Here is a 21,711-nt window from a genome sequence, read left to right on the forward strand (position 1 = left end):
TTCATCTGTAGATGGACACTTAGTTGCTTCCATGTCCTGGCTATCATAAATACAGCTGCAATGAACATTGTGGTACATGACTCTTTTTGAATTATGGTTTTCTCAGGATATATGCCCAGCAGTGGGATTGCTGGGTCATATGGTAGTTCTATTTTTAGTTTTTTAAGGAACCTCCATACTGTTCTCCATAGTGGCTGTATCAATTTACATTCCCACCAACAGTGCAAAAGTGTTCCCTTTTCTCCACATTGTCTCCAGCATTTATTGTTTCTAGATTTTTTATGATGGCCATTCTGACTGGTGTGAGATGATATCTCATTCTAGTTTTCGTTTGCATTTCCCTAATGACTAATGATGTTGGGCATCCTTTCATGTGTTTGTTGGCAATCTATATATCTTCTTTGGAGAAATGTCTATTTAGGTCTTCTGCCCATTGGTGGATTGGGTTTTTTGTTTTTTAGATATTGAGCTACATGAGCTGCTTGTAAATTTTGGAGATTAATCCTTTGTCAGTTACTTCATTTGCAAATATTTTCTCCCATTCTGAGGGGTGTCTTTTCGTCTTGTTTATGGTTTCTTTGCTGTGCAAAAGCTTTTAAGTTTCATTAGGTCTCATTTGTTTATTTTTGTTTTTATTTCCATTTCTCTAGGAGGTGAGTCAAAAAGGGTCTTGCTGTGATTTATGTCATAGAGTGTTCTGCCTATGTTTTCCTCTAAGAGTTTGATAGTGTCTGGGCTTACATTTAGGTCTTTAATCCATTTTGAGTTTATTTTTCTGTATGGTGTTAAGGAGTGTCATAATTTCATTCTTTTACATGAAGCTGTCCAGTTTTCTGAGCACCACTTACTGAAGAGGCTGTCTCTTCTCCATTGTATATTCTTGCCTCCTTTATCAAAGATAAGGTGACCATATATGCGTGGGTTTACCTCTGTGCTTTCTATCTTGTTCCATTGATCTATATTTCTGTTTTTGTGCCAGTTCCATGCTGTCTTGAATACTGTAGCTTTGTATTATAGTCTGAAGTCAGGGAGCCTGATTCCTCCAGCTCCATTTTTCATTCTCAAGGTTGCCTTGGCTATACGGGGTCTTTTGTGTTTCCATACAAATTGTGAAAATTTTTTTTCTAGTTCTGTGAAAATGCAATTGGTAGTTTGATACAGACTGCATTGAATCTGTAGATTCCTTTGGGTAGTATGGTCATTTTCACAATACTCATTCTTCCAATCCAAGACCATGGTATATCTCTCCATCTGTTTGTATCATCTTTCATTTCTTTCATCAGTGTCTTATACAGTTTTGCATACAGGTCGTTTGTCTCCTTAGGTAGGTTTATTCCTAGGTATTTATTATTTTGGTTGCAATTGTAAATGGGAGGGTTTCCTTAATTACTCTTTCAGATTTTTCATCATTAATATATAGGAATGCAAGAGATTTCTGTGCATTAATTTTGTATCCTGCTACTTTACCAAATTCATTGATTAACTCTTGTAGATTTCTGGTAACATATTTAGGATTATCTATGTATAGATATATCATGTCATCTACAAACAGTGACAGTTTTATTTCTTCCTTTCTGATTTGGAGTCCTTTTAATTCTTTTTCTTCTCTGATTGCTGTGGCTAAAACTTCCAAAACAATGTTGAATAATAGTGCTAAGAGTGGGCAACCTTGTCTTTTTCCTGATCTTAGTGGAAATGGTTTCAGTTTTTCAACATTGAGGACGATGATAGCTGTGGGTTTGTCATAAATGGTCTTTATTAAGTTGAGGTAAGTTCCCTCTATGCCTACTTTCCAGAGGGTTTTTATCATAAATTGATGTTGAATTTTGTTAACAGTTTTTCTGCATCTATTGAGATGATCATGTGATTTTTATTCTTCAATTTGTTACTATGGTGTATCACATTGATTGATTTGTGTATAATGAAGAATCCTTGCGTTCCTGGGATAAATCCCATTTGGTCATGGTGTATGATCCTTTTAATGTGCTGTTGGATTCTGTTTGCTAGTATTTTGTTGAGGATTTTTGCATCTATGTTCATCAGTGATATTGGCCTGTAGTTTTCTTTCTTTGTGAAATCTTTGTCTGGTCTTTGTATCAGGGTGATGGTGGCCTCATAGAATGAATTTGGGAGTCTTCTTCCCTCTGCTATATTTTGGAAGAGTTTGAGATGGACGGGTGCTAGCTTTTCTCTAAATGTTTGATTAAATTCGCCTGTGAATCCATCTGGTCCTGGGCTTTTGATTGTTGGAAGATTTTAATCACAGTTTCAATTTCAGTGCTTGTGATTGGTCTGTTTACATTTTCTATTTCTTCCTGGTTTGGTCTTGGAAAGTTGTGCTTTTCTAGGAATTTTTCCATTTCTTCCAGGTTGTCCATTTTATTGGCATATTACTGCTTGTGGTAATCTCTCATGATCCTTTGTATTTCTGCAGTGCCAGTTGTTACTTCTCCTTTTTCATTTCTAATTCTATTGATTTGAGTCTTCTCCCTTTTTTTCTTGATGAGTCTGGCTAATGGTTTATCAATTTTGTTTATCTTCTCAAAAAACCAGCTTTTAATTTTATTGATCTTTGCTATCATTTCCTTCATTTCTTTTTCATTTATTTGTGATCTGATCTTTATGATTTCTTCCCGTGTGCTAACTTTGGGGTTTTTTTTGTTCTTCCTTCTCTAATTGCTTTAGCTGTAAGTTTACATTGTTTGTTTGAGATGTCTCTTGTTTCTTAAGGTAGGATTATATTGCTATAAACTTCCCTCTTAGAACTGCTTTTGCTGCATCCCATAGGTTTTGGGTCATCTTGGTTTCATTGTAATTTCTTTCTAGGTAGTTTTTGATTTCCTCTGATTTCCTTTATTTTTTTTTAAATAAATTTATTTATTTATTTTTGGCTGCATTGGGTCCTTGTTGCTGGGTGCGGGCTTTCTCTAATTGCAGCGAGCAGGGGCTACTCTTCATCATGGTGACTGGGCCTCTCATTGCAGTGGTTTCTCTTGTTGTGGTGCATGGGCTCCAGGCACACGGGCTTCAGTAGTTGTGGCTCACGGGCTTAGTTGCTCCGCGGCATGTGGGATCTTCCCAGACAGGGCTCGAACCCGTGTTCCCCGCATTGGCAGGCAGATTCTTAACCTCTGTGCCAACAGGGAAGTCCCTCCTCTGATTTCTTCAGTGATCTCTTGGTTATTGAGTAGTGTATTGTTTAGCCTCCATGTGTTTGTATTTTTTCCTGTAATTGATATCTAGTCTCATAGCATTGCGGTCAGAAAAGATACTTGCTACGATTTCAATTTTCTTATATTTACCAAGGCTTGATTTGTGACCCAAGATATGATCTATCCTGGAGAATGTTCCATGAGCACTTGAGAGGAGAGTGTATTCTGTTGTTTTTAGATGGAGTGTCCTATAAATATCAATGAAGTCCATCTTGTTTAATGTATCATTTAAAGCCTGTGTTTCCTTATTTATTTTCATATTGGATGATCTGTCCATTGGTGAAAGTGGGGTGTTAAATTCCCCTACTATGATTGTGTTTCTGTCAATTTCCTTTTTTATAGCTGTTAGTATTTGCCTTATTTATTGAGGTGCTCCTATGTTGGGTGCATAAAAATTTACAATTGTATATCTTCTTCTTGGATTGATCCCTTGATCATTATGTAGTGTCCTTCTTTGTCTCTTGTAATAGTCGTTGTTTTAAAGTCTATTTTGTCTGATACGAGAATTCCTACTCCATCCTTCTTTTGATTTTCATTTGCATGGAATATCTTTTCCATCCCCTCACTTTCAGTCTGTATGTGTCCGTAGGCCTGAAGTGGGTCTCTTGTAGACATCATATATATGGGTCTAGTTTTTGTATCCATTCAGCCCGTCTATTTCTTTTGGTTGGAGCATTTAATCCATTTACATTTAAGGTAATTATCAATATGTATGTTTCTATTACCGTTTTTTAAATTGATTTGGGTTTGTTATTGTAGGTCTTTTCCTTCTCTTGTGCTTCCTGCCTAGAGTAGTTCCTTTAGCATTTGTTATAAAGCTGGTTTGGTGGTGCTGAATTCTTTTGGCTTTTGCTTATCTGTAAAGGTTTTAATTTCTTCATCAAATCTGAATGAGATCCTTGCTGTGTAGAGTAATCTTGGTTGTAGGTTTTTCCCTTTCATCACTTTAAATATGTCCTGCCAGTCCCTTCTGGCTTGCAGAGTTTCTGCTGAAAGGTCAGCTGTTAACCCTATGGGGACTCCCTTGTAGGTTATTTGTTGTTTTCCCTTGCTGCTTGTAATATTTTTTCTTTGTATTTAATTTTTGATTGTTTGATTAATATGTCTTGAAGTGTTTCTCCTTGGATTTATCTTGTATGGGACTCTCTGTGCTTCCTGGACTGGATTAACTATTTCCTTTCCCATATTAGGGAAGTTTTCATCTATAAGCTCTTCAAATATTTTCCCAGTCCCTTTCATTTTCTCTTCTTCTTCTGGGACCTCTATAATTCGAACATTGGTGCGTTTAATGTTGTCCTAGAGGTCTCTGAAACTCTCCTTAATTCTTTTCATTCATTTTTCTTTATTCTCCTGTACATTAGTTATTTCCACTATTTTATCTTCCTGGTCACTTATCCATCCTTCTGCCTCAGTTATTTTGCTATTGATGCCTTCTAGAGAATTTTTAATTTCAAATATTGTGTTGTTCATCATCGTTTGTTTGCTCTTTAGTTTTTCTAGGTCCCTGTTAAACGTTTCTTTTATTTTCTCCACTCTATTTCCAAGACTTTGGATCATCTTTACTATCAGTATTCTGAAATCTTTTTCAGGTAGACTTCCTATTTCCTCTTCATTTGTTAGGTCTGGTGGGTTTTTACCTTGCTTCTTCATCTGCTGTGTGTTTCTCTGTCTTCTCATTTTGCTTAACTTACTGTGTTTGGGGTGTCCTTTTCGCAGGCTGCAGGTCTCTAGTTCCTGTTGTTTTTGGTGTCTGCCCCCAGTGGATACAATTGGTTCAGTCGGTTCTGTAGGCTTCCTGTTGGAGCAGACTGGTGCCTGTGTTCTGGTGGATGAGGCTGTATCTTGTCTTTCTGGTGGGCAGGTCCACATCTGGTGTTGTGTTTTGGGGTGTCTGTGACCTTATTATGATTTTAGACAGCCTCTCTGCTAATGGGTGGGGTTGTGTTCCTGTGTTGCTAGTTGTTTGGCAAAGGGTGTCCAGCACCGTAGCTTGCTGGTAGTTGAGTGGAGCTGGGTCTTGGCGTTCAGCTGGAGATCTCTGGGAGATTTTCGCTGTTTGATATTATGTGTAGCTGGGAGGTCCCCGGTGACCAATGTCCTGAACTTGGCTCTCCCACCTCAGAGGCACAGCCCTAATGCCTGGCCAAACACCAAGACCCTGTCATCCACATGGCTCAGAACAAAAGGGAGAAAAAAAGAAAGAAAATAATAAATAAAATTAAAAGTTATTAAAATAAAAAATAATTATTAGAAATTTAAAAAAATTTTAAAAGTCATTAAACAAAAAGAAAGAATGAAGAGAGCAACCATACCAAAAAGCAAATCCACCAATGATAACAAGCACTAAAAACTATACTAAAAAAAAAAGAAAAAGAGACCAGAGAGATGGAAGCCTAGGACAAATGGTAAAAGCAAAGCTATACAGACAAAGTCGCACACAGAAGCATACACTTAACACACTCACACAAAGAGAAAGAGGGAAAAGAAAAAATATATATCGTTGCTCCAAAAGTCCACTACCTCAATTTGGGATGATTCTTTGTCTATTCAGGTATTCCACAGATGCAGGGTACATTGAGTTGATTGTGGAGATTTAATCCACTGCTCCTTAGGCTGCTGGGAGAGATTTCCCTTCCTCTTCTTTGTTAGCACAGCTCCTGGGTTCGGCTTTGGATTTCACCCCGTCTCTGTTTGTAGGTCGCCTGAGGGCGTCTGTTCCGGCTCAGACAGGACGGGGTTAAAGGAGCAACTGATTGGGGGCTCTGGCTCATTCAGGCCGTGGGTAGGGAGGGGTACGGATGTGGTGTGAGCCTGCGGTGGCAGAGACCAGCATGACATTGCAACAGCCTTAGACACTGTGTGTTCTCCCAGGTAAGTTGTCCCTGGATCACAGGACCCTGGCAGGGGTGGACTGCACAGGCTCCCAGGAGGGGAGGTGTGGAGAGTGACCTGGGCTTGCACACAGGCTTCCTGGTGACTGCAGCAGCAGCCTTAGCGTCTCATGCCCATCTCTGGTGTCTGCACTGATAGCCGCGGCTTGCGCCCATCTCTGGCTCATTTAGGCGGTGCTCTGAATCCCCTTTCTTCCCGCACCAGGAAACAGAGGGAAGAAAAAGTCTCTTGCCTCTTCGGCAGCTCCAGACTTTTCCCCGGACTCCCTCCCGGCTAACCGTGGTGCACTAACCCCTTCAGGCTGTGTTCACGCAGTCAACCCCAGTCCTCTCCCTGGGATCCGACCTCCGAAGCCCAAGCCTCAGCTTCCAGGCCCCACCCCTCCCCTGTGGGTGAGCAGACAAGCCTCTTGGGCTGGTGAGTGCCGGTTGGCACCGATCCTCTGTGCGGGAATCTCTCCGCTTTGCCCTCCACACCCCTGTTGCTGTGCTCTCCTTCGCGGCTCCGAAGCTTCACCCCTCCGCACCCACAGTCTCCACCTGTGAAGGGGCTTCCTAGTGTGTGGAAACCTTTCCTTCTTCACAGCTCCCTTCCACTGGTGCAGGTCCCATCCCTATTCTTTTGTCTCTGTTTTTTCTTTTGCCCTACCCAGGTTTGTGGGGAGTTTTTCTTGCCTTTTGGGAGGTCTGAGGTTTTCTGCCAGCGTTCAGTAGGTGTTCTGTAGGAGTTGTTCCACATGTAGATGTATTTCTGGTGTATCTTTGGGGAGGCAGGTGATCTCCACGTCTTACTCTTCCGCCACCTTGAAGCTCCTCCTAGAGGCCTTTTAAAATCTGCTCTATGTTATTTAGATGAGGTTCCACCTTTCTTTGAGCACTTTATTTTCTGGTGCACATTTTCCAGGTCCATCTTATATTTTTTTTCCCTAACCTAGGAATCAGTCGTTTCTCTCAGAAGTGCTGTTTACTTTTAGTATGCCAAATCAAATTTAGAAACCAATATCTGGATGCTAGGTGTGGGACTATCAGTTCTCCTCTGTCCTCTTAGTGGGCAGAGCAAGGGAATATATGTATATATATATATTTATATATATATATACATCTACATTAACATCTGTGCTTATTTCTATATTGATAGATATATATTGAACTACATGAGTTCTAACTGATTAATTCTAATGCAACATGACAGAAATTGTTCTTGTTTTTTTTCTTTTCTATATATGGAACTCCAGTAGTAAAATACCTGGTTCCCATTATCCTTAATATATTTACTTATTCATCAATCCAGCTCTATTTATTCAATCTCCCCTTGCTGAAGTTGTCCCTTCTCCTTACCACCCAGAGTTACTTTTTTCAGCCCATTTACGCTCTGACAACTCACAACAGACCACCACCTCAACCTTTCTACATGACCCATGCATGTTCAGATGGATGTTCAGTTACTATGATGTAATAGTTACCTATTACAGTCTTGAAAGGGTGATCTTTCATCAGTACATCCTTATACAGACTTTGTGTGGTGTAACTAATGCCTTTGGTTGGAGAACTAGATTCGACTTTGATGTGGATGAAGTCATGTCCTTCCTGAGGGTGTACGGGCAGCTACCACCTTCATAGGAGGTGGGGCTGGAGATGCAGGGCCTAGAGATGGATCCCAGTGTGAAGTAAGACTTTCTTCTCCTTAGTGGCCATCACTGCCGTATGAGGGGTGGGGTCTGATACCAAGTTGTTAGAGCAGAAACCATGAAGTCTGGGCCTGAGCTGGCTCTGTTCCCTTTAAGTGTGTGTTTTCCCCTCTCCCTTCACTGAGACCTTTGCCCCAGAGAGGTGGGAATGCTGAAGCAAGTGGGGCCTGTGTAAGCTCTCGGCTCATGGTGGCAACAGACAGAGGTCCAAAGCAGTGCCTGTTCAGCACAGTGCCTGTGTTCAAACACAGCCTCAGGTCCAAGTCCCCTTTGCTCCTCACAACCAATCACTATCCCCAGCCTCTGCTGCCCTGTTGTGGAATCACTCAACAGGTCAGGCAGGGGGGCCTGTGTGGTCTCTCATCATGTATGGAGGGATGGTGAGCTATGGTGGAGGAGCCACCCACAGTCAGAGATCTGGGCTGCTCCTGAGGCACTGCTTGAGAAAGGGCCAACAATGACTGCTGAAGTCCCACTCAGATTCATCCCTGGTAGATTCTTTTCCCAAGAAGAAGAATCTTAGCTTCCCCAGATCCAGTGCTGCTCTGTGCTGCTCTGTGGTGTGGAGTGAGTTGGGGCCTGAGTGTTCACTCAGCTCAGACTGGGGTTTGCAGTGAGGCTAGCCTGAGAAACCTGGCAGCATCTAGAGCAGATCTTTCTCCACTGTACTTTGGGGCCAAGCCAGTGCACACATGCTCCTCACAGGTGGAGTCCAGGCTCCCCACAGCCCTCCTATTAGTTCCAGCTGTCCTCCAACCAGCCAAGGGGTCTTGTCTCCCCCACTTAGGACCCCAGGACTGGGGTGTCTAAACTGTGGTTCAAACCACTCACTCCCCAAGGAAGGTGCCCCCGCCACAACCTTCCTTTTCCTCAGAGTCCCGTCCCAGGGCACATGTGCCAATCTGATCCCTTTTCTTCCCATCCAACCAGATTACGTGCATATATTTCTTACAGCCTTGGTCGTACAAGAATCCTTCTGTGACTTTCTAGTTAGTTTTTAGTGAGAATTGTTCCACATGTAGATGTAATTTTTTTTTAATGTTATGAAAGCTTGCCTTATTGGTCCAGATTTTCTGTAATTAATTAATTAGTTTATTTATTTATTTATTTTTGGCTGCATTGGGTCTTCGTTGCTGCGCACGGGCTTTCTCTAGTTGCGGCGAGCGGGGGCTACTCCTTTTTTTTTTTTTTTTTTTGCGGTACGCGGGCCTCTCACTGTTGTGGCCTCTCTCACTGCGGAGCACAGGCTCCAGACGTGCAGGCTCAACGGCCATGGCTCACGGGCCCAGCTGCTCTGCAGCATGTGGGATCTTCCCAGACCGGGGCATGAACCCGTGTCCCCTGCATAGGCAGGCAGACTCTCAACCACTGCGCCACCAGGGAAGCCCTTACTCTGCCATCTTGATCTGAACTCCCCTATTCTCTGGATTTAGATATCTAAGTTGAAAGTCATTCTCTTTTATCATTTATATGTATATATATATATATATATATATATGTGCAGATATTCAGTCCTGATTTTGTCATTGGTAGCTTTCTTGCTTATTACCAATTCAACATGTTTTTAAAACTTCAGAATGTACCTTTCCCATAACCTAGTGTTTGTGAAATATACCTAATACTAAGGAAGATGTTTACTCTTTTATTGGGCTACTGATTAAAATGTTAAATACAGGGTCTAGGATCATCCCTGGGGATTTTTAGGTTTCTCTATTTTTCTTCATTTGACCCTGATTAAGAGCTATGTAAAAAGAGACAAAATCTTGTGGTGTGAGGGAAAGGGTGAAAAATTATGGTATTGATTTTGTTCTAATCACAAATATTCTTTATGGAATGAGAGGTTTACTTACTATAACCACCAAAAGTAGTGTATTCAAATAAAGTGATTTATTTACATTAGCATTGCTTCTTCACACTGTAATTACTCAAAGTGTAATCCATATATAAATCAAATTAATTAATACCTTAAAACAATAGCCTAACAATTCCAATTTTTCTAGCAGTCTCAATCAATAATATGAAAATGAGGAAACAAACGAAAGTATAAAACCAGCATCTGTCAAAAGAAAGTAAGCACAAAAATACAGAAAAATCAATTACCATATAAACTTGATTTATTCAGTAGGTGATATTTCACTATTATATTTGCTTAACTACATAAAATTAATAACTGTAAGCAGAGTAACTTAAAATAATAATGAAAATATATAAATAAAATGTTACATTTTATTTATGGGCCCAGCCGCTCTGCGGCATGTGGGATCTCCCCAGACCAGGGCACGAACTCGTGTTCCCTGCATCAGCAGGTGGACTCTCAACCACTGCACCACCAGGGAAGCTCTGTTATAGATTTTTGAATGAAAGATCTTCTTTCCAAGTGGGCTATTCAGTGTAAGCTTCTTGGAGGGGGAGTAATCTGAGTTTCTTAGGGAGTACTTGGCTCAGGTCTGTCTTAGTTTGCAGATGTTTGATATTAGAACTGAATCTCAGGAATCAGATCTTGGTTAGGATGTGTAATGGTAAAATGGTAGAGTGAACTTTGTCACACAGCTGAAGTGTTTTTGTAGAAAGTAATGATGGCATAAGTAAAGATATTAAAATTTTCTTGCACACCAAAATGTTCACAGGAAGAAATGATGACAGAAACAAAGGGACTAGAAAGGGTAATAATACAAGAAGTCTCACCCCTAATGTAAAAATTAGCTCAAAATGAATCATGCTCACAGGTACAAACAGTAAAACTATAAAATGTAAATGTAAATTTTAAAACTATAAGTTTTTTATAAAAAGCATAGAAAAAAAATCTTTGGAATTTAGGTCTAGGCAAAAGGTTCTTAGACTTAACACTAAAGCATAATTCATTAAAAAAGAAAAAAGAAAAAGTTGATGGTTTTGACTTAATTAAAATTAGAAACTTTTGCTCTCCGAGGGACTCTGTAAAAAGCCTGGAAGAAAATATACACAATCACATATTTAACAAAAGGATAGTATCTGGAATATATAAACAACTCTCAAAATTCACCAATAAAAAACCAAAAGATCCAATTACAAAGTGGGCAAAATACATGAAGAGACATTTCACTAAAAAATTATATATATGGCAAATAAGCACATGATAAAATCCTCAATATCACTGGCTCTTAGGGAAATGCAAATTAAAGCCACACACCTATGAGATATCACCACACACCTAAGAAAAGAGATAGAATAAAAAATAGTGATAACACTAAATACTGGTGAAATGTAGAGCAAGTGGATTTTTGCTTATGGGAACATAAAATTGTATAGTTATTCCTGAAAACTGATAGTTTCTTATACAACTTAACATGCAACTACCATGTGATCCAGTAATTGCACTCTTGGATATTTATCCTGAGACATCAAAATTTATGTTTACATAAAATCTGCTCATGAATGTGTTTAGCAATTTTATTCATAATAGTAAAAATATTAGAAGAAATGAACAGGATGTCCTTATATGTGTGAATGTTTAAACAAACTGTGGTACATCCATATTAAGTATTACCACTCAATAGTATAAAGCAATCTGGAACAGATACATAATGTATGATTTTAATTATATAATATTATTAAAGGACAAAATTACAGATATGGATAAAAGCTTAGTGGCTGTTGTGGTTAAGGAAGGAATAGGGGTAGGAAGGAAATTGATAAGGCTTATAAGGGCAACATGAGGGACGTTTGTCCTGATGGAAATGTTCTCTAGCTTACTGTATCACTGTCAATGTCCTAGTTGTGGTGTTGTCTTATAGTTTTACCACATGTTACCACTGGGGGAAACTGAATAATGGGGGCTACAGGAGTTCATGTTACCAAGGGAATTTAAATTGCTTACTTGATAATTCAACATTCACACTAATACTCACATACTGTTCTAGATGTATTTCAGCCATAGACATTTGCTGTGGATTTGATTTTCTCAGATACTTGACAAAGTTTTAGGCAAAACTTGGCATCCATTTATATAGGATGGTTGGACATAGAGATTATCACACTAAGTGAAATAAGGCAGACAGAGAAAGACAAATATATGATATCACTTATATGTGGAATTTTAAAAAGTAATACAACTGAACTTATTTAGAAAACAGAAATAGACTCACAGACATAGAAAAAAAACATATGGTTATCAAAGGGGAAAGCAGGGGCAGGGATAAATTGGGAATTTGGGATTAATAGATACACACCACTAGAAAAATAGATAAGCAATAAGGACTTACTATTATAGCACAGGGAACTATATTCAATATCTTGTAATAACTTATAAGGGAAAAGAATCTGAAAAAAAATTTATATATATATATATATCACTTTGCTGTACACCTGAAACATTGTAAATCAATAAATTTTTTTTAATTTAAAAAAATGTTTAAATTTCAATAAAATTTTTTTCAATACTTCAATAAATTATTTTTTTTAAAAAGAACAATAGTTCATGTGTCAAAAAATGAAAATTAAAAAAAAATAGAATGGTTCTTTTGCCTTTCTATGTCAAGCTCAGAATAATCTTTTCTATACTTACAACAATCTTTGCTGGGATTTTGACATGAATTGCGTTAAACTGTATGTCAACTTTAAGAAATTGACATCCATTTTTATGTTGACTCTTCTAATTCATGCACACTGTATGTCTCTCTATTTGTTTAGATCATCTTTGGTTTCTTTCACTGGTGTTGTACAGTTCTCAGCCTACAAGTCTTGCATATGTTTTGTTAGATTCGCCTCTATGTATTTGATTTATTGAATGATTGCATGTTCACATCTACATGTTCACTGGTAGAATATAGAAATACAATTTGTTTTTAATGTTTCATATATATTATAATTATTTTATTATATATTATAAAATTTGCCATTTTATTCTTTTAAACAATACAATTCAGTGGCATTAATTCAATTTGCTGCTTTCTAAATAAGCTACAAGTGAAGGAATTTCCCAAGGAAATTATAAAATATTTTTAACTAACTTAAAAGAAAGACATTAAATATCAAAATTTGTGAGACATAGATAAAGCAGTGCTTCAAGAAAATTTATAGGAATAAGTGCTTTTGTTAGAAAAAGCAATGGTCTAATATCAATAACCTAAAATTGCAACTTAAGAACCTGGGAAAAGTAAAATAAATGAACATGAAACTTAAGAACACAAATCATTAAGATAATAAATTAATGAAGTTGAAAACAGAAAATCAGTTTAGAAAATCAATGAAACCAAAAGTGGATTCTTTAAAAAATTCAATAAAATTGATAAGACCTCTAGCAAGACTGATAGAAGAAAAGACATAAATTCCCAATACCAAGACTGAGAAAATTCTCTACAGACCCAGAGACATCAAACGAATGATAAAGGAATACTGTGAAAAACTCTACACACATAAATTCATCAACTTGGATAAAATAGAGAGCAATAATTTAAAAAGTACAAATATACATAATCTGAATAACCCTAAACTGTTAAAGAAATTTAATTCATAGATTAACATCTGGGAAAAAAATCTCTGAGTATAGAGGATTTCATTGGTAAATTTTACCAAATCTTTAGGGAAAAAATAGTACCAGTTATATGCAATTTATTCCAGAAAGTAGAAGAGGAAAGAACATTTCCAAAAACATTTTATGAAGCCAGATTTACCCTGATATCAAAATTTTAAAACAGTACAAAAAATAAAAGTATAGGTCAATATCTTTGAATAATATAGATACCAATATCTTCTACAAAGTCTTAACAAATAAAATCCAGAAATATATAAAAAGAATGCACCTCAGCAAATTGAAATCCTTGCAGTTATGTACAACAGGTTAAGTTTTCACAAATCAATCAATATGATACACAATGTTAGCAAATTAAAGAAGAAAAAGCACATATATCAACAGATGCAGAAAAACATTTGACGAAGATTCAACATCAATTCATGATAAAAACTCTTAGCATCCAGATTTAGAAAGAAACTTCTTTAACCCAATAAAGGGTATTGACAACATTCTTACAGCAAATATCATACTTAACGGTGAAAGACGAAATAAATGCTTTCCCCCTGAAATTGGGAGTAAGACAAGAATATTCATTCTCACCACTCCTATCTAACACAGCAATGTATGTCTTAACCAGGCTAATAGACAAGGAAAAGGATTTAAAAACATAGGGAATGGAAAGGTAAAAATAAAACTGCTCCTATTCACAAATGACATGATTTTCCATGTAGAAATTTCAGGAATTACAAAAACCCTCCTAGAAATAATGAGTGAGTTCAATAAGGGTATGAAATACAATGTGAACACTCAAAAATTAATATTTCTAATAGTCATATTTCTATAATCAAGCAATCAACAATTGTAAATCAAAATTTTAAAATATATATTCCCTTCGCAATAACTAAACAATACAAGACAAAATATTTCAGAAATCACAGAGCCTATATAAATGGAGAAGGATTCCATGAGAGACTCAACATAACAAAGATGTCAGCTTTTCCCCAAGTGATAGACTTAACGCAGTACATATCCAAATCTCAGGATGATTTTTTTAATAGATATATAGAAATAGAATCTAAAATTTATATGGAAAACAAAGGAACTTGACTAGCAACAATAATTTGAAATAGAACAACCTTTGAAGAAACACAATACCCAATTTTAAGAATATTTAAGAATAAAGGTACTGACTAAAAAAAATAGTGTGGTATTAACACATGGATAGGCATATAGGTGAAGGGAACAGAAGAGTCCAGAAATAGACCAACACAATTATGGTTATTTGGTCTTCAACAAAAGTGCAAATTTAGGGGCTTCCCTGGTGGTGCAGTGGTTGAGAGTCCGCCTGCCGATGCAAGGGACAAGGGTTCGTGCCCCAGTCCGGGAAGATCCCACATGCCGCGGAGCGCCTGCCCCCGTGAGCCATGGCCTCTGAGTCTGCATGTCCAGAGTCTGTGCTCCGCAACGGGAGAGGCCACAACAGTGAGAGGCCCACGTAACGCAAAAAAAATTAAAAAAAAATAAAAAAGTGCATATTTAGGGAAATTTTAGAAGACGTGGCAAAGCTCTCCACTTGCTCACCTGTCACTGGGATATGAGGCATGTCTCCAGGGTTGTCCAAATTATCACCGGGCAGGACATCATCATTGGAGTGTTCTAGAGGATGTCTCTAGAGAGTGTCCTGAGCAGTAATTCTATATTCTTGCTTTTTTTTTTTTTGGCCACACTCTGCGACATGCACGATCTTAGTTCCCCAACCAGGGTTTGAACCCGTGTCGCCTGCATTGGGAGAACGGAGTCTTAACCACTGGACCACCAGGGAAGTCCCAGTAATTCTATATTCTTAACAGTCTAAGATCAACAATGCAACTGATCCAGAAGTTCCTATGTGCCATGTAGAGGGAACTCAGAAATGCAGAGAAAATCTTCATTGGAATAAGCCTGGAATTGAGATAAGAAGGATCAAATTTGGGAAATTTCTTGAATAAAGACTCCACAGGGCTTTCAGATTTCAGTAACAGCTGCCATCACAATGCCCCCATATTAGGCAGGATCTGCCACACTGTTGTAATCCAGCACCAGAAACACTGATAGAGTGGCCTGAGACATATCTTAGCAGAAGCTCTTGAAGACCCAGAAAACAGCAATACAATAAGTGGATGATCCATGCCTCTCCCTTGTCCCTCTATGAACCTACATAAACTTTCTTCTGAATCTATATGTTACTTTGGGAAGCTGGGCAGGGGAAAGAAGAGGGCAAACCTTTCCAATGGAAAAAATAACACTGATAGGCTTGAAATTTGTATCAATACCCTGGCAACATCTGTTTGAATCTGTTTCCTTACAGTTTGGAGGAATCAAATAGTAAGATGATAATACAATTTGTGCACTAAATAATACGCGTCATACAGTTATTATTAAAAATCACCCACCAGAGTAGGTTAGTAAGTTAAAAGCAATATTTTCTTAGGGTTAAATTTGATTGTAATCATATACATTGCTAAGAGTCTATTTTATTGATTTCCACAGCTATTACAATGAAAGCAAATGAAAGCAAAAAACTTTTTTTTAAGCTTAAGCTTTTGTTCTGATAGACAATTTATCAAAGTATACAACATTTTAAAACTTAAACATGAATTAAATCACTTAAAGCAACAGTTTTTGGACAATGTGAATGTCAATTTATCCAAATTATATTTCAAATAAGTTAAAAGAAAGGAATTTTTAAGTATATTTTTGTTTCAGTTACTGGAACTTGAAAAAAATGAAAAAATATTTGAGGGGGAAACTTTACCTTTTCAAAGATAATCAAATTAAATAATCCATTTAAAATGTGCTTATATATTGAAATATTAGTAACGATATCAGGTGTCTCAACTGTGTAATACCACATACTACCACCAGATGGAGGTAGACAATCAACTAATATTAAATATCATTCATATAGTTGTGTTCCTGGCAATGTTTTAAGTTTTTGCTCTTTTCAGTCTTTTTCATATCCAAATATTATGAATAATTTCCAACTTCTGTATAAATATCAACTTCTAAATATAGGACTGAAGTTACTGGGACCTTAAGTTTCCTAGACATAAAACAGTAAATAATAGAAGTAATAATTCTCAGCTTTTAAATTTTTAAAAAGCATGAACAAGAACACTTAGGAAAGAGGATTAAACAGCTAAGCAATCATTTGCTAAGTTTTCTCTTATTAAAAATATTCGGGAAAATATACTATGTACTGTATTTACATGTGCTATATATATTCTTTGTATTATGTATAATGTTCATAAAGAGAATGAAAGGATTTATTATGTGGAAGTGACTTATGAATGTACAAAAAGTTTGAAATGATTTTAATGTTATATCAATAATTTTATATGCAGCATTGCATAAATAACTGTTTCAAAGCATAGAAAGGCTTTGTAACATTTTCATATGGGTACAATATGCACCAGTGACCCTGCTGGGAAGAAATGTGAGTGAAATGGAGAAAGTGTCAGGCTACACTTCCAGGGCAGGCCTTTGTCTCAAGTAAATATGAATTTCATATTTTCTGACTCTTCCACTCTTTTTAAATTATTCCTCATTTTGACACATATCTATAATTCATGATTAACTTACTCCATTTAATTGTCTTCACAGATCTGTTCATATAAAATTTTAGATGTTTAAAATTTTTACAGTGTAAAATCTGAGGTTCTTGAGAGGATTTTTTTTTCATTTGCCAATTAAATTTCTTTAATATGTTCATTGATATTATCCTCAAGAATAAAAGAAAAATTATTGCAAGAGGTTTTTTTTTTATGAGAACTATCCAATGCATTCTAGAGCAAGTTTTTTTTAGTTCTTTTTTTATTATATACTCTCATAAAACAGGATGTTTTAAATTTTCAAGAAGTTTCTTTTTTATATTTTTATGTTCTCTATGGACAAGAATATTCACAAATTGATCAGCTTTGGTCAATGTTCTGACAAAGAAGTTTGGGCAAAAATAGGTGGTAAAAAATAGGGTATATTTCAGAGTTTACACTCTATGATATAACAGATGAGACTCATTTACATATTTATGATACTTTCCTGATAAGTTTACATTTAATTTCAATAAGAATGTGTTTAATTTTATTTTAGTTCAATTGAGCATGTGAAAATGATATTTGTATCATTAATATACTGATAGAGGTATGGATATTGCCCTATATTTCTGATAAAACCTTCAAGTAAACAATAAGCATTAAAATATAATATTCCATTTCAAATATTTATATTTAATTAGCCAACAAACTAGGGCTTGACGGAAGTATTACAAACAACGGCCTATTAAAAATGAGGTGGGTCTAGATTTAAACTAGGTTTTATCCCATAAATGTAGAATAAAAAGTACTGAAATTTATTTGTCTTTGGCAATACCCGCCTTTATACCTAACTCTCCTCTTACTTTTTTATCTTTATTTTATTTTGTCTTTCTCCCATTACTATTTCCAGATACCTCCAAGCCAGCACTATATTCTCACCCCATATTTCTGTTCTGCAGCAAGGTCCCATCCTGTTGACAATTTCAAACTTTGAATCAGTGGCTCATAATGCAGACCATTAACCACTCGGCATATTTCAGTCCATCTTGTAAATGCTGCAGATAAAAATAATGTAATAATCCTCGTTTATCTTTTTTAATAAAAAAATTATCTATAAAAATGCCAAGTCTGATTTCTGCACGGCAGCTATCAGCTTAGAGCTGAGTAGTTGCTGCCCTATTTAGATTAAGTATGTCTGACTAGTTCCTCAAACTTCTTATAACTGCTTTTTGGATTTCTGAAAATGGTCTTATATGTCAGTTATCACTTATTATCACATTAGTGGTGTTACTCTTCCCTAGAGAAGTGAATTCTTTCTCTGTCCTTGTGTCTCTCTCAAAAATGAATGATCAAGAAAACACAGTAGCAGAAAAATGAGAAACAGCTTATGAATTTGTGTCAGTGAACAATATTTCTGTGCACTTAATATCAAGGTAATTTCTAGGCCCCCTTAGGAACAGAAATCTGTGACTCTTATTTAAAATCTATCCAACATGATACACTTCTTCAAAATTTTTTTGTTCCAGGAAAAGTGATGTGCCTACATTTTCACTTCAAAAAGTATAATTTGACAAATAGTTCCTAAATTGTTACTTGAAAACTCAGGGGTTACAAAAATACTTCTGTGTACCTCTAGGAATTCTTGGATTCTCAATTAACGAATATCTTTTCTCCTTCATATAACAAGTAACATACATGCATTTAAACAGTTGCTTTCTGAGTAGATTTTGGTTCCCATTCTAAAAGCATAACTATAATAGAAGATTTCAGGTACAGTGACAGGCCCATGAGATGTCTTGTAAAAAAAATAATCATGGATTTTCATTGCATATAAGACGTTCCAATCAACTTGGAATAATATATAGGATTCTTTATTCCTTAGTGCCAGTCTAACTCTTTGAATTTTCAAGAGCTCCTGACCTTTAAAATGCATTCTGAGCTCTAGCCAAACTACTAAATAATCCCCAGTCATGACATATACAATCATATCTTCAAGAATTGTCTTCTAGTTCTTGAAATCAGAAACCCTCCTGAATTTCTACTAACCCTTCAAGATCTAGTTCAAAGATTGTTTTCTCAAAAGCTGTTCATGTTTCACTTCCAAAAATTAGTTGTTCTCTATATATTCATAAATGTTTTCTCTAATTCTAATTATTATAACCTTTTGCTATATATTTACTTATTTAAATGTCCAGCTCACATTTCACATTACAATTTCCCAGCACTGAACATAATCTTGGGCACATGATAGTGTTTAATAAACTTCTGATATAGGACAAGGATATAATAGTACAGTAATTTATGCATCAAAATAGATTTGAGACAGAGAGGAGAAGAGGCTGTATAATGTAAAATCTGCATCCTCAGGCTTTCTGCTTGTGTAGGAGGTACAGGCTCCAGGGCCTGACGGCCTAGGTGAAAATACTGACCACTCGTCTCTAGGTGGTCAATTTTCCTAACATTTCTGTGTTGCTTCTTATTGATAAAAAGATGATAATGATAGTCTTTATCTTTTAGAATTGTAATCAGACTTAAAATATTAATTTATTTAAAGAGCTTAGACAACACCGAGCAGTAATACATGCCAGACAAGTATTTCTTATTATCATTAACATGGAAAAAGCTGCTCTATAAAGCCGTAAGGATTTTTCTCCCCAATTTAAAATATTAATATAAAAATAAAATATTCTGAGAATCCTCATGCCCCCCAAAAAGTGTTATTTTAAAATTAACTAAGATACCATGGATTACAACTCAGGGATAAAAAGGAAAAATCTATTGATGTGTGGAACAACTTGGATGAATTACCAGAGAATTATGTTAAGTGAAAAAAGCCAATCTCAAAAGGTTAACTACAGTATGATTCCATTTATATAACATTCATATAATTATAAAATTATACACATGGAGAACAGATCTGTGACTTCTAGGTTTAAGGATGGGGTTAGAATGAGGTGTGTTTCATGGTGATGGGACAGTTCTCTATCTTAACTGTGGTGGTGGATATACATACATGGACCAAACATGTGACAAATATGCATAGAATTAAGTACACACACACACACACACACACACATACATACACCACATACCATGAGTACAGATAAAGCTGGGAAATCTAAACAAGATTGGTATCTGTCAACTGTATCAATGTCAATATCCTGGTTATGAAATTGTACTGGTTTTCAAGATGTCATCATCAATGGAAACTGGGTAAAGGGTACACAAGATCTCTATAAACTTTACAAGTACATGTGTATCCACAGTGATCTCAAAATTAAAGCTGAAATTAAATTATTTAAGGTTGGACTTACGTTTGGATCCAAAAGTAGTTATGGCTAAATATCTATTTCCATCTAGTGATTAACTTTCAGGAAGTTCTATGTATAAACAGGTAGGATCAAAACTCTCATCTCATTACCATCTCTCTTATTTTGGTTGCATTTTCATGAACAATAAAGACTAGAAAAGATAAATTTAATCACATTTATATACTTCATTAAATTATGTTATTTTAAAATAACAACCCATATTTATTAGACTTAATTTAAATACAAAGTAATCTTCTTTCCTGCACTTGTCTAGCTGATTAATTCCTTTCACATTGTACTTTTATATGAGACATCTTCATCTTTGCAGTGTGATATTTTCTCTTCTACATTTGAAGTGGGAAATGACGGAAGGAAAGTTAATCCCAGACAATGGCTGGGTAGCACACAGCAGGCAACTGTTTAGAACTTAAACCAACAAAAGATTATTCTGGAGGAGGAGTATTTTATTACTGACATTGTTTGAAACTACCAGGTCAAGGTGAAAAGCAGACCAGCTTTTCCCTGATTTTATTGTTGTTGTTCAATTCTGCTCAGATGACAAATGGTGCCTCCACACCCCACGCCCGGCCCCCATCCTCTCCCAGACGTAGACCACTGAGTCTTGCTCCCACTCCCTTCCCTGACCTCAGTGTGCAAATGGTCCTAGATCAAAACAGGAATCCTATCTGTCCTAGAGTCAAGGCAATCGTATTGTGGGAGACAGAAAAAGAGTAGCAGATGCCTGGGCAGGAGTGGCAGATGCCTGGGCTAAGTGAGTAAAGAATGTGGCAATAAAAAGAAAAGAGAAGAATTTAAGTAATTAATTAAAAAGATTTAAAATATTACCTGAAAATGTTATAAGATCATGGGGCATTTTTAGCTCTACCAATCAGGTTATAGTCATTATGCTTTCGAGTGTTGCCTCATTCTTTGAGTCATAGACTGGGGAGATTAATGACAAATTCAGAGTTAACGAATGCAAACTCCAAACTTGGACTCAGGTCCTTTACTGTCACTGGTTCGTACCCTCTCTTTGTGCTTAGAACATGGACCTCATAAATAAATGCCATCCTATGTTTTCATATTGTTTATTCATGACACAACAGAATCAGAAAAAAAATATGCTTATTAATTAACTTATTTTACTGTTGTTTTGATTACATTTGCAAACAAATACTATCTCTAACTGGAGAAAGAAAAGCTCACCTACCCCTTCTGTCCTTCATCACCTGTTTATTTATTATACAGCCCCCAAGGGAAGTCTCCTTTCCCTCCTCAGTGTTCAAAACACTGACTTGCTTCAGAGCCACTTACACTTAGTTTTTTTTATCATTTGTCCCCCTGTACCTCGTTGATCTAAGTTCCGAACTAAAGTCTCCCCAATAAAACAAGTTAAAGGGTTTTAAGATCCAGAAAGACATAAATTAAATGTGTGTTGCCTCCATGGGGCAATAAAACAAGAGCCATTTGACTCTATACATTTGCTGACCTTTTGATCTGCATTTGCAAAGGAAGTGCCTCTTAGTCAGGATTTGGTCTTAGAATT

Source organism: Delphinapterus leucas, chromosome 18, assembly GCF_059928025.1.
Source record: "Delphinapterus leucas isolate spDelLeu-1000000601 "Yukka" chromosome 18, BTC_Dleu_Yukka2, whole genome shotgun sequence".
Taxonomy (NCBI): Eukaryota; Metazoa; Chordata; class Mammalia; order Artiodactyla; family Monodontidae; genus Delphinapterus; species Delphinapterus leucas.